Raw genomic sequence first — 12,424 nt, forward strand, 5'->3', positions numbered from 1 at the left:
GTCGAGGCTACGGTGATAAGACTCGACGTGACTTCCGCGCAGCAGTCTAGTGCAGAAGTTAGACACCATCGCACCACAATAGTCCTCCCTCAGGTCAGTACTTGGTGACATCATTAATTCGCACGTTTAATTTGCCCTGTGAAACGGAGTCTCTTCCAGGAATTGATACCTCTCACCTTACTCTACCAGCTGGCTAGTGAGCGAGCCATGTGTTAGAAACGGCTCTTTTAAGTTTGATGACATAACGGAAGGACAATGAGAAGGAAGGGTTCTAAGCACATTACAACGAGACTTTACTTGTCCATTTAAGTTTCCTATGTCTGTGCCTGTAATAGTAACAGTATATTAAGATATCCAGACGTTACTTTTCAACGTGCAATTACTTTTTTATTGTACATTAAAAGGAGGGAGTACTTACATTTTCTCTAACAGTGTCATTCATTTATCACTCAGATTTTTTTTATTATATTAGTTGCTAAATATGTTATTTGCTGGAAGTATTAATGTGTGATAACTATTTCTTCTCGAGGGCTTGGCTATACACGTGGTTTCCTTGACTCTAATTTTGCCATTCAGTGTATCAAAAGTATCATAAGACTGTGCTACACTTATGAGTAATTCCCGTAATTTGTGTTGGTGGCAGCTAGGAGAGTCAGGTTTCCTGTAACCCAACCTTTTTATCGCAAACCTTGACGCGCTTTCTGATCCCCTTGGCCGTTAGTCATAGAGTGAGTCCAGTGACATAGTTTCAATCTTATGTACAGTATTTAATCAGATGTAAAGACAAAAAGCATCGAAGCTTACCAATGAGTAACCTCTTGATTGTATCTAACGAACCTGAACTGATCGGTTACGATATCTTATGTACAGTATTTAATCACATGTAAAGACAAAAAGCATCGAAGCTTACCAATCAAGTAACCTCTTGAATGCATCTACCGAACCTAAACTGATCGGTTACAATATCTTATGTACAGTATTTAATCAGATGTACAGACAAAAAGCATCGAAGCTCACCAATCTGTAACTTCTGAATGCATCTACCGAACCTAAACTGATCGGTTACAATATCTTATGTACAGTATTTAATCAGATGTACACACAAAAAGCATCGAAGCTTACCAATCAGTAACTTCTGAATGCATCTACCGAACTTAAACTCATCGGAGTTTACAAAACGTGTGACATAACTCGAGCTGCAGCAATGGGTGTTGCCTGCCGCTGCAAGGGGGAGGAGGTGGTATGACCTTGGTCCTCCCAGTGCCGAGAACCGACGCCCTAAAAGACTACGATGCTCAGGCCGGTCCACTGTAATTAGGCCCAAGCGTCCGTCATGGGTAATGTGTATAACTCTCGTTAAGAGATGACATGGTGCCCTGTGATTCGCCTCGTAACAACATCACTTCGGGGTGAGGGCCGGTGGTGAACCAGGCAATCCCTTAAACGCTGCTCAAGGTCACCGTGCCATCATTGTTGCGTCAGGGGAAAAAAAAAGAAAAAATATTCCATAACACTCGTTCTATGAGTTTAGCCCCTCCCACCAGGGTTACGTAAACCATACCTTTTTTTTTTCCTTTTTAAATCCCGTCGTCTGGAGTTTGATATTATCTGAACTTATAAATTTTGAGTTGATTTGTGTTGTGAAGTTAAATGTAGCCAAAGTTTGAGGTTATTTTTGATGTGTTTATTCAAGATATTTGACATTCTTAATAAATATTAGCACTAACAGTCTAGTCTATTATGTATTCGGCGATATATCGACGATATAACAAAGCGAGATCGTCAAAGCGTTACGATTTTTATTGATGCCATTGCAAACTCCAAAATTTTTGTGATTACATGTATATTTTCCATTCTGGAATACACATTTGAGTATTTTTTTTTTTAGCATTTACTACGAGGTGTGACTGCATGATTTCAGCTCTTGAGTTTACAGAACCGCCACCATTACAATATATATATATATATATATATATATATATATATATATATATATATATATATATATATATTGTAATTCTTGTCATTCACAGACAACGAAACAATGTAAGAGAGAGTCGACGGGAAAATAAACACAGACGCTCCGAGCTCTTGGGCCGGGTTCACAACGGGAGTCATCAGCCGTACTTGAAAATAGTGACCAGTCTGGTCCATGTTGGGGGATAACACGTTCATCGTACATACCTCTGGTCCTGCCGGCTCGTTTGACTACTTTATAAGATGATGTGTCCGAGTCAGTTTTACCATGTTTGTTTCGCAGGATTACTTAACCAGAGTTTTTTTTAACGTCGAGCCAGACGAATGAAGATGATAGCGAAACTGTTTTGTACTAAGGTACACGAGTTTTGACATTTACAGTAAACGTTAAGTGATATAGCCTTGATGTGTGCACGAGTCCTGATAGCGTGCAACAGGGAGAAAGTTTGATGTATTATCATGTCTTTACACACTCCAGTCTAGGCCAGGTCTGTGGGTGTGTGTGTTGTCAGCATGACCAGGTTAAATATTACTCCACAGACGCAAAGACTGCGCAGGTATCTGTGATTATACAACGGGCGATAAGAGTGGATGGTTGGCTGTTGCCGAACTATTACACACCATGGGAGAAGGCTTTGAGGTTGGTTGTGATTAAATAGTACACCATGGGCGATAAGAGAGAGAGCGAGAGAGAGAGAGAGTGTGTGTGTGTGTGTGTGGTTAGGTGTTGACTGGCCACAGCGGCGACCAACGCAACCTGACTTACCCGACCGTCAAGTTACGCTGAGCGGCCGGCCGCCCTGCAAGATGCTGCTGATACCAGACGAAATGGCTATTGGTCGCTTAGCTGGGTTTGACCATTAGGTCTCTAGTTACGATGTTCGTCGGATTATATAAGTGCCCATGGGTAGGTTGTGGGCGCGGCTAGGGCTAGGCTGGTGGGCCGTTAGGGTTTTGTGGCTTGCTACGGAGCGTCTCACTAGGCTATGTGTATGTCTAGGCTAGGCAGCAGACCATCTGAAGTAAGGTTAAGGCCAGGGTGTGGGGTCGCTAAGTTTTTTGTTGGCTTCGAGGTAGCTCGACTGCTTTTGGTAAGGTGTATATGTGTGATATGGAAGGCACACCACTGGTGTTACTGCTGCTAGTGGGGTGTACGTGGGTGGGAAGGCCTACCAAGACTTACTGCTGGTAGGGTGTAGGTAGGTAGGGAAGGACTACTATGATTGTTAACGGCTGGTAGGGTGTACGTGGGTTGGAAGCCCCACCAGGACTGTTACTACTAGTGAGGTGTACGTGGGCTGAAAGCCCGACCCTAAGTGTTACTGCTGTAGGGTGTAGGTGGGTAGGAAGGTTTGCCATGGATGTTACTGCTGGTAGGGTGTACGTGGGTTGGAAGCCCTACAATAGTAGGTGTGTGTGAGAAGGCCTACCGTATCACCAAGGCATTTGATGACATGTTCCAGGTCTCCAACAGAACCCTATGGATTAACCTTAATAAAATTGACTCTGACGTCGCTTCTAGGTTCATGAATAAAGAAATCAACTATTAATTTTCACCCCCTTTATGATAACATGCAAGAAACTTACCCCAACCCTATTTTCATAGCTTGTCTTTTAATGAAGGACTTTCCAGCAATGACACTTACGTTACGAATCAGTTACATAAATAATGTTTAAATTTGCTCTTATTTAAGATAAGCCCGTCATCCGGTTTCGAGTAACTTGGATTTACGCTGTCTCCCGCGTTAGCGAGGTAGCGCCAGGAAACAGACGAAAGAATGGCCCAACCCACCCACATACACATGTATATACATACACGTCCACACACGCACATATACATACCTATACATCTCAACGTATACACATATACACACAGACATATACATATATATATATATATTCCTTATAACTGATAATTCAATAAGAAGAATATCAATGTAATCAGCTTAACTGCATGAATTATATAAGCTAAGGGCGGGAAAATCAGCATAAATATATAAGATTCAATTGACCACAAAATCTTTTATTTACTATCTTGATTCAGATATCAGCTTGTAGGATAACTCCCCCTCCCCCCACCCCTTCTCTTGCTGCTCTATGGCAACGAGTTATTTACGGCACTATCTTAGCCTGCACCTCCTAACCAACCGTATTACTGAATTAATCGCTGATCCAAAACTCAGGTACCGGTCATTGACCTAACTGAAGTGTTCCGAACCTGTGAGATGTGGCTTGAGGGGAACCCCACCCCTGTGTTGGACCAATCACCGCCGGGCTTCAAGATTCCCGCTAGAACCGACCAATAGGCTTGCAGACTCGTTCACTCTCTCGTCTTTAAGGGTGACATTGACAACACCGTGTTCGATTTCCATGCTGAGGCTTAAATGTTAAAGGTTTATAGTAACACTACGGTAAACTTACAGAACATTATTTCCTTGTATATCCCCCCATATATTCATTGGCAGATATACACTTCCTTGTGTAAGGAGGTCGAAAATTCAGGGTACTGGACAAACAACACCTGTGTGCATCTGTTGTCTCTACCCATATAATTTCAATTTTTCTGGAACGTTTGTGAACAGAGATGAAACATCAAAGCTAAGCATTTTGAAATCAAAATTTGATATCTTACCTTTTAATGGGCTTATTTACGAAACTAACCACTTTGACAACATATATATGATGGAGCCCATTGAATTCACTATGGGTCTTGCTGGAAAATATGGTTTATGTGTTTTGACAAATCCACATATATATGACAATGAAGGGGTCAAAGATGACAAACTTTTGATATAAAACCATTGTTTCAACAACTTCAGTTCTTTATCAAAATGAAAATTAACTGCTTCTAGGGGATTTTTCCTGAGTTTAAAGTATGTTGCGTCATCACTTAAAAGATCATTCATCATAGATAAATAATTACTTTTGTTTATAATCACAACTGTGTTAGCCTTGTCTGCTTCAGTAATATGTACATCATTATCTTCTAAATTGTTATTAGCTTTTATAAACCTTTTAGAGTAATTAGGATCCACTGGATTTTGACAAACTGGCATACGCTAAACCTTTACAGATGTTACTTTCATCATTAGATAATTTGCTTTATTTTTCTAAATTACAGAAAGACTTTGTGATATCAACACAGTTGGCCTCCTTGTTAGAGCACACAAAACTTAATCAGTAACTCAGCATCCACAAATCATTCTTGTCCAGTTGTCTTTTGGACAGATTCATCACAAAAGAAGGGTTTGTGTTCTTAGTCCAGTCACTGTTTTCAATGAGATAGTCTATCTTACAGTCCAGTTTTCTTTGTAGACTACTCCGTTCACTTCTTTATCTATTATAGCAGTAATCCAACATATGGTTCTTCCATTGTGTCGTTATGGCCATTTGAAAGGCACGTTTCTTCTCTCTAGAAATGGAAAAGGCCTGCGACATTTCAATCTTCTTTAGTTCCATGTGTTTCTTCAAAATGCTGTTTCGAAAATCGTCAATTGGTCGACTAGACTACTGCAGTAACAGTTGGGGTAGGACAGATCTTGGCATCACATGTTCATCAGGGAATGTCTTAGGGTAATCCATATCGTAACTTTAGTTTATGGGCCTTGATTAACGATTTGGAGAAAGCAGTAACGAAAGGGGAAATTTCATCATAGTCATTATCTGATACATTGAAGCTTTCGCCTTTATAGAAGCATCATCGGGAATCTATAAAAAGAAAAAAAAAATACTACGTCACAAGACCTGGATAATAAGAGTAAAAGGCAAACAAATCATAAAATACACAAAACATAGCACATGAAAGTAAGGGAAACTCTGAACAAATTAGCAATATCAAGAGGGTTAGTACAATCTAAATATTACCCTTCATAAGATCAGATATTTGTTCATTTCCCTTACTTCTATGCGCCATGTGCTGTGTTTTTCCGAGTGTTTTTGTATTTTTTTGCGTTTTACTTTTCTTATCCAAGTTTTGTGATGCAATATATATTTTTTTCAGCTTTTTGTAGATTCCTGAGAAAGCCTATGTGAAGGCGAAAGCTTGAATGTATAAAATGATGGACTATACTGACAAAAGGTGTTTGAGCACCCACCTAATGATATAATAATATTGACAAAATCAGAGAACATTAGAAAGATTTATCAATGACTCTTAATATACTGTAGTATTCTGTTCTATGTGCATTAGAGAAAACCTGCTCCCAGGGTATACTAGTATATATATTGGTATACCCTGAAGCAGGTTTTCTCTAATGCACATAGAATCGAATACGATATATATATATATATATATATATATATATATATATATATATATATATATATATATATATATATATATATATATATATACATTATTATTATTATTATTAAGGTTCGCCCCAGCGTTTTTCTAGGTTACGTCTAGACCAAAATTGATTGAATCTAATCTCTAACCTACCCTAACCTAGCATAGAAAAACGTTGGGGGTTTAAATCTTCATGTGATCCTTATCATTGTCATCATTATCATTAGTGATCTGCAACAAGAATCTATATAACTAACGGTTAACGACAAGTTTTCCGAGTGAACTGTATTTACGCAACTAGCTAGGCTCCGCCCAAGCATCATCATTGCAATGTCAATTACCTTGCAACGTAGTATGACTTGCTGACAACGTTAACAAACTTCCTCATACAGCCTTAAAAAACATTGTAATTTTTTTTAGAATATACCCCGTTACTTTATTACAAGCACAAGATCATACTGTTGACTAAATTACACGTCATATTCACACATTGCTTTGGCTAAAAATAGTGATGAAATACATATTAAGTGCCAGTCTCGTCCGGCAATACCTCCTGCTTTTGTTTTGCTTTGTTTTTTAGTCCCCGAACAACAATGAGGACTAATGCGTAACCCAGAAGTGACAAATGAGGTAATTAAGTTTAAAAAATAAATATGTAAGTTGTGAGGCGAGACAATTCGTGTCTAGAACGTCAGTATGTCCGATGCTCGGAATGTGTGTGTGTGTGTGTGTGTGTGTGTGTGTGTGTGGGCGTAAGTGCGTTGGACATTTTTTTTTATTTATTTTATGAGAGGACGTTTGTGGCTTGCTTTTCAGGATTGTATTTGTTCAGGTGGACTTGAATGTTTGACAATGTTTCACAGTCCAGTAGGACTGGATGTAGGACTGATAGTATGATACTGTGCGTTTTTGTGATGACCAAATTTTGTGATTACCATTGCTGTGTTAGTTTTAAACTCATATATATATATATATATATATATATATATATATATATATATATATATATAGGGTGTTTTCCTAGATCTATACCTAAAGTGACACTGGATAAGACAGTGGGACTGTCCTACACACAGGCTGTCACAGGTGGGAAGCAATGCACAGTTGTTCATGCGACCCCTGCGGAAAACGACCAAACTACTGCGTAAAAGGAGGTTTTGGGGCACAACTAGATAATACTATAACACCTCACATGTAGGTCATGAAATCCACCCTACGCATTTCATATTCGTGGACCACCGTTGGCTCCAGCTCAGGAAACCTACTCTCTGTTAATACCATAGTGCCAATCTCCTATCCGGAAAGACACCAAAAACGAAGACAAATTAAAAAAAAGAAGTAATATTCAGTGATATGTATCCAGCCGAAGCAGATGGCTGCTTGCGAACAATCGAACACTATCGATCCAGCCCTGAGACTCGAATGACGTTATTTCCGTGTCACGTTTCTAGTCTTACGACCAATTCTACCTCTTCATCAATACCATCAAGAGTTCCGATGGCTAACTAGACGATATGAGAGGGAAGCTGAGGTCATGTTAGCCAGTGGGATGCAGAGAGGTCAGTTAAAGGTTCAACTTCCAGGCGCCGCCTCAGAGCAGCTGTGCGCATGATCCTCCGTCATTCTCCCACCTGCGGCTACCAGTACGTAAATTATCATTATATTTTCCTGTCTATATAACTCAAGACACGGAGGTTCCATTGAGCAAAGCGAACATAGATAATGTTGATTGGTCCTTTACGAAGTAGGTGTGATTGGCCGGGCCCCGTAGTGTATGGTGAAGAAAGGGGGAAAAATTTTTTTGATATATCGCCGCTAGGTACCTTGCCATTGCCTCTTGCCCAACACTCCGTACGACACCGGGTTCTGCGGCCGATCTCCGGGAGCCCGACACCACACTACGGACACGTCTGGTGAGTGATCACATCTATTTCATCAAGATACCACGACTGTGAACGGTGATTTCCTTCCTTTTCAGGGACGTGAAACGAAAAAAAAAAAAAGATATACCCCTGGCTCATGTTATAGGCTTCTTATCATATGGGGTCTTACACGAGGCCAGGTTGAAAATTTATATTTATTTCAACTGATGTTTAGCTGGAAAACAAAACAAAAACAAACCAAAAAAAAAAAAAGAGGGTGGTTGTCTTAGTACAGATATTTAGTGTATCAAAGATTTGAGCCGGAATATTGGATGAAAAGCCAGAAAAAAAATTATGAAACACCCAAAACATAGACAGTTATTATATATCCAGCGGCTTGTAGTAACTTGTTCTTAATGAGGTATCATTGCCAGTGGTGACGTTTTCAGTGCTTGAATATATTAAGTCTAGCCACTTGCAAGCGTTTAGTTATTTCCACACTTGTTTTATTCTCGTGGTGTACTGCACAGTTTGGTTTCCCTTCTGTATACTTAACATTCCTCCCGTCTTAGATTGATTTTTGAAAATCAGGTCACTACGCTAACGTTATTATTCGTTATGGACCGATTTTCTATATCTGAATGTTTTTTTTTTTTTCCTCCATAATGTGTGTTTGTGATCCGTCATAATCAGTTGTCATTCATTACTGAAGTTGGAGTTCTTTGCTTCTTGTTCACTGAGTGCCAGACTGTAATGTTTGATACAAGAGGTGACCGGCTGTATGACTTAATAATGTCTACGTATTCGAAACTATAAACTTAATCGTAACTACATAATCTATAACTCGTGTAATGTTACACTAATTGCATCGATGGTATGAACACTTGAAAAATAATGTTGAATTAACATGATTAAACTCATAATTCTAACGCATGCAACACGCCACGTACCTTAATCTACGACGAAATAAGGGATAGTAGTCTTTGTCTCACCGTTATCCGGTACATATATATATATATATATATATATATATATATATATATATATATATATATATATATATAGTATAACGGTATGAGGCCTTTGTTATCCCTTAGCATTCCCGCAGCTTCGAGGCTAGGCGCTGAATAAGGTCACCGTCGCCTTCAACGAAATAAATTAAAATAATCATCGCAATGGCTGCTTGTTTTGCGTCCGCTCAAGATATGATAATGCCCTGTTGAGGGTGACTTCTCGTTGTCAATGCTTCCAAATATAGGCAGAATCCGTTACGAACGTTATGATCTCAGTAAGCAAAAAATGGGTATGTTTGAAGGAATAGTAGTTCCAACAATGTTATATGGTTGCGAGGTATGGGTTGTACGGAGGAGAGTGGATGTGGTGGAAATGAGATGTTTGAGGACAAGATGTGGCGTGAGGTGGTTTGATCGAGTAAGGAATGAAAAGGTAAGAGAGATGTGTAGAAATAAGAGGGTGGTTGAGAGAGCAGAAGAGGGTATATTGAAATGGTTTGGTCACATGGAGAGAATGAGTGAGGAAAGATTGACGAAGAGGATGTGTCAGAGGTGGAGGGAACAAGGAGAAGCGGATACCAAATTGCATGTGGAACGATGGAGTGAAAAAAAAAAATTGAACGATCGGAGCCTGGACATACAGGAGGGTGAGAGACGTGAAAGGAACAGAGTGAATTGGAACATGTGGTATACCGGGGCCGACGTGCTGTCAATGGGCTGACCAGGGCATGTGAAGCGTCTGGGGTAAACCATGGAAAGGTCTATGGAGCCTGGATGTGGATAGGGAGCTGTGGTTTCGGTACATTACACATAACAGCTAGAGACAGTGTGAACGAATCTAGTAGCCTTTTTGTCTTTTCCCGGCGCTACCTCGCTGAAGCAGGGGGAAACGAAGCTGCTTTCTGTGGGGTGGGGTAGCGACAGAAATGGATGAATGTAAGCATGAATACGTACATGTGTATATATGTATATGTCTATGTGTATGTATACGTTGATATGTATATGTATATGTGCGTGTATGGGCGTTCATGTATATATATGTATATATAAGTGGATAGGCCACTCGTCTGTTTTCTGGCGTTACCTCGCTGACGCGGGAAACAGCGATGAAGTATTTCATATATATATATATATATATATATATATATATATATATATATATATATATATATATATAAGCAGTAACTGCTTGGTGTCTGCTTTATGGTACGTGTATCGAGGCCGTAAAGGGTCTTTGATTGTGTTACAACGGTGTGTGTAGCGGTACATGAGCATCGTGGCACACGCAGGAAAGGTGTAAACTCATGTGTGTCTGGGGAGTGTGGTTCCTGAGGCGTGAATGTCTGTCTGGTGGACTGGAATGTAAGACTAAGTTGGGAGGTAGGATGTTTAGTGCTGGTCGCATGACTTGTGTCGGTTTTTCGTCAGTGTTACATTTGTTGGTGTCCCGAAGGAAGGGGGGGAAGGTTTCTCTATGAATTGAGCCTACCTACAACTGATGTTCTATTCTTCATATGCAAGGGAACAGTAACCCTCCCATCAAAGCCAAGGGGGAAAATGTCATATATATATATATATATATATATATATATATATATATATATATATATATATATATATATACATATACATATATATATATATATATATATATATATATATATATAGAGAGAGAGAGAGAGAGAGAGAGAGAGAGAGAGAGAGAGAGAGAGAGAGAGAGAGAGAGAGAGAGAGAGAGAGAGAGACGAAGCAAGGACGCGTCCTAGTTTCGTCTCTTCGATGTATATCAACTGACTGTTATATTCCTCTCTTGTGTCTCCCCTGATGATGTGATTATTACACGAAAGTGCACTTGGGAACTTTTCGTGTTTCATTTTCCCCGTGGACTCATAGGAATATCTTGATCACTCGCAAAATTGTGATCCTTTCCAATATACATGTGCATGTAGGTGGGTTGGGCCATTCTTTCGTCTGTTTCCTTGCGCTACCTCGCTAACGCGGTTGACAACGACAAAGTACAATAATAAAAAAAAATGAATATAGGGGATAGGGGAGAAAGAATACTTCCCACGTATTCCCTGCGTATCGTAGAAGGCGACTAAAAGGGAAGAGAGCGGGGGGCTGGAAATCCTCCCCTCTCTTTTTTTTTTTTTCCAAAGGAAGGAACAGAGAAGGGGGCTGGATGAGGATGTTTCCTCAGAGGCCCAGTTCTCTGTTCTTAACGCTACCTCGCTTTAGCGGGAAATGGCGAATAGTATGAAAGAAAATATATATATATATATATATATATATATATATATATATATATATATATATATATATATATATATATATATATATATATATAACCTAAGCTGAGTCGCTTCTAGTCAAGTAAAATTTGGGTCCAATGAAAATTTTCCAACCTAACGGTACTCTATATAAATTTTTTGCAGACCATCCTGTCCATTTAACCGTGCACTTTTTCTTATCTTTATGAAGTAATCTTTGTAGTCATACTTCTTTCTATCTCCTCCTCCTCCTCCTCCAAACATCCGACTGACCTTTGAGCTAAACATGAGCGCCTATGTGAGACTTCCAGCCTAGTCATTTGACTCAAGAACCGAAGACATATTGTGTCGTCTGACGCTAACCGACCTCACCAGTCACCACCACCTACACGTTAACTGATATCATCAAATAAATGTACGCAATCCGATGCTGAAATTTTGATACGTATAATTCATTATGACGTATAAGGTCGAATGGACCTTTGAGTGTGATGGCCTGGTCGGGTTACGGTCAACGCCCAGAGCAACGTAACAAAAGTGTGTGTGCCATTTCGCTCAAGGATCATGTTGTTTTGCTTGAGAGAGTCAACTGTCCTTTGTTCATTCAAGAAAATGAAATATCTATTATGGTACATGACAATGTCGCTGGCTGTAAGAGTCTCTGGTTGTCTATTGATCCAGTACCCTGACACATAAGTCTGGAATTTCAGTCCCCAGATATTTAGAACATTTCGTGATAATAATCATTTGATTAAGTTGACCCAGAAATATACTATGCGTCAGTTATCAATGAACGCGAGTCCATCTTTGCGAGAGGTTACCCACAGAAACAATAGCTGTACCATTCAAACAATAGCATTTATTCACTGACTACATATTTGTTCTACCGTTTAAGGTGAAGAAAGCAAATTATGGAAGAATATAAGTTCCCTCGTTTTCTTGTACTTAGTTTTGTACATGCACCTCGAGGTACGCGCGCAGCTGGAATGGAAACAAGTGGCTGACGTAACCCGA

The 12,424-nt window shown here is 39.6% G+C and overlaps 1 protein-coding gene across 6 annotated transcripts in view; it reads left to right on the forward strand.

Annotated features, from left to right (window-relative positions):
* Positions 1 to 3: 3 nt before the first annotated feature.
* LOC139758401 (uridine phosphorylase 1-like) overlaps positions 4 to 12,424 on the forward strand; it is an 87,255-nt gene continuing 74,834 nt past the window's right edge. For 3 of the 6 annotated variants that reach the window (XM_071679766.1, XM_071679769.1, XM_071679763.1), the window contains exon 1: positions 8,098 to 8,178. The gene's annotated coding sequence lies outside the window, so the exon portion shown is untranslated. Of the gene's footprint in view, positions 94 to 8,097; positions 8,179 to 12,424 lie in introns of those variants that run through there. The other 3 variants (XM_071679764.1, XM_071679767.1, XM_071679765.1) reach the window with 3 other exon arrangements.

The sequence above is a fragment of the Panulirus ornatus genome, chromosome 30, assembly GCF_036320965.1.
Source record: "Panulirus ornatus isolate Po-2019 chromosome 30, ASM3632096v1, whole genome shotgun sequence".
NCBI lineage: Eukaryota > Metazoa > Arthropoda > Malacostraca > Decapoda > Palinuridae > Panulirus > Panulirus ornatus.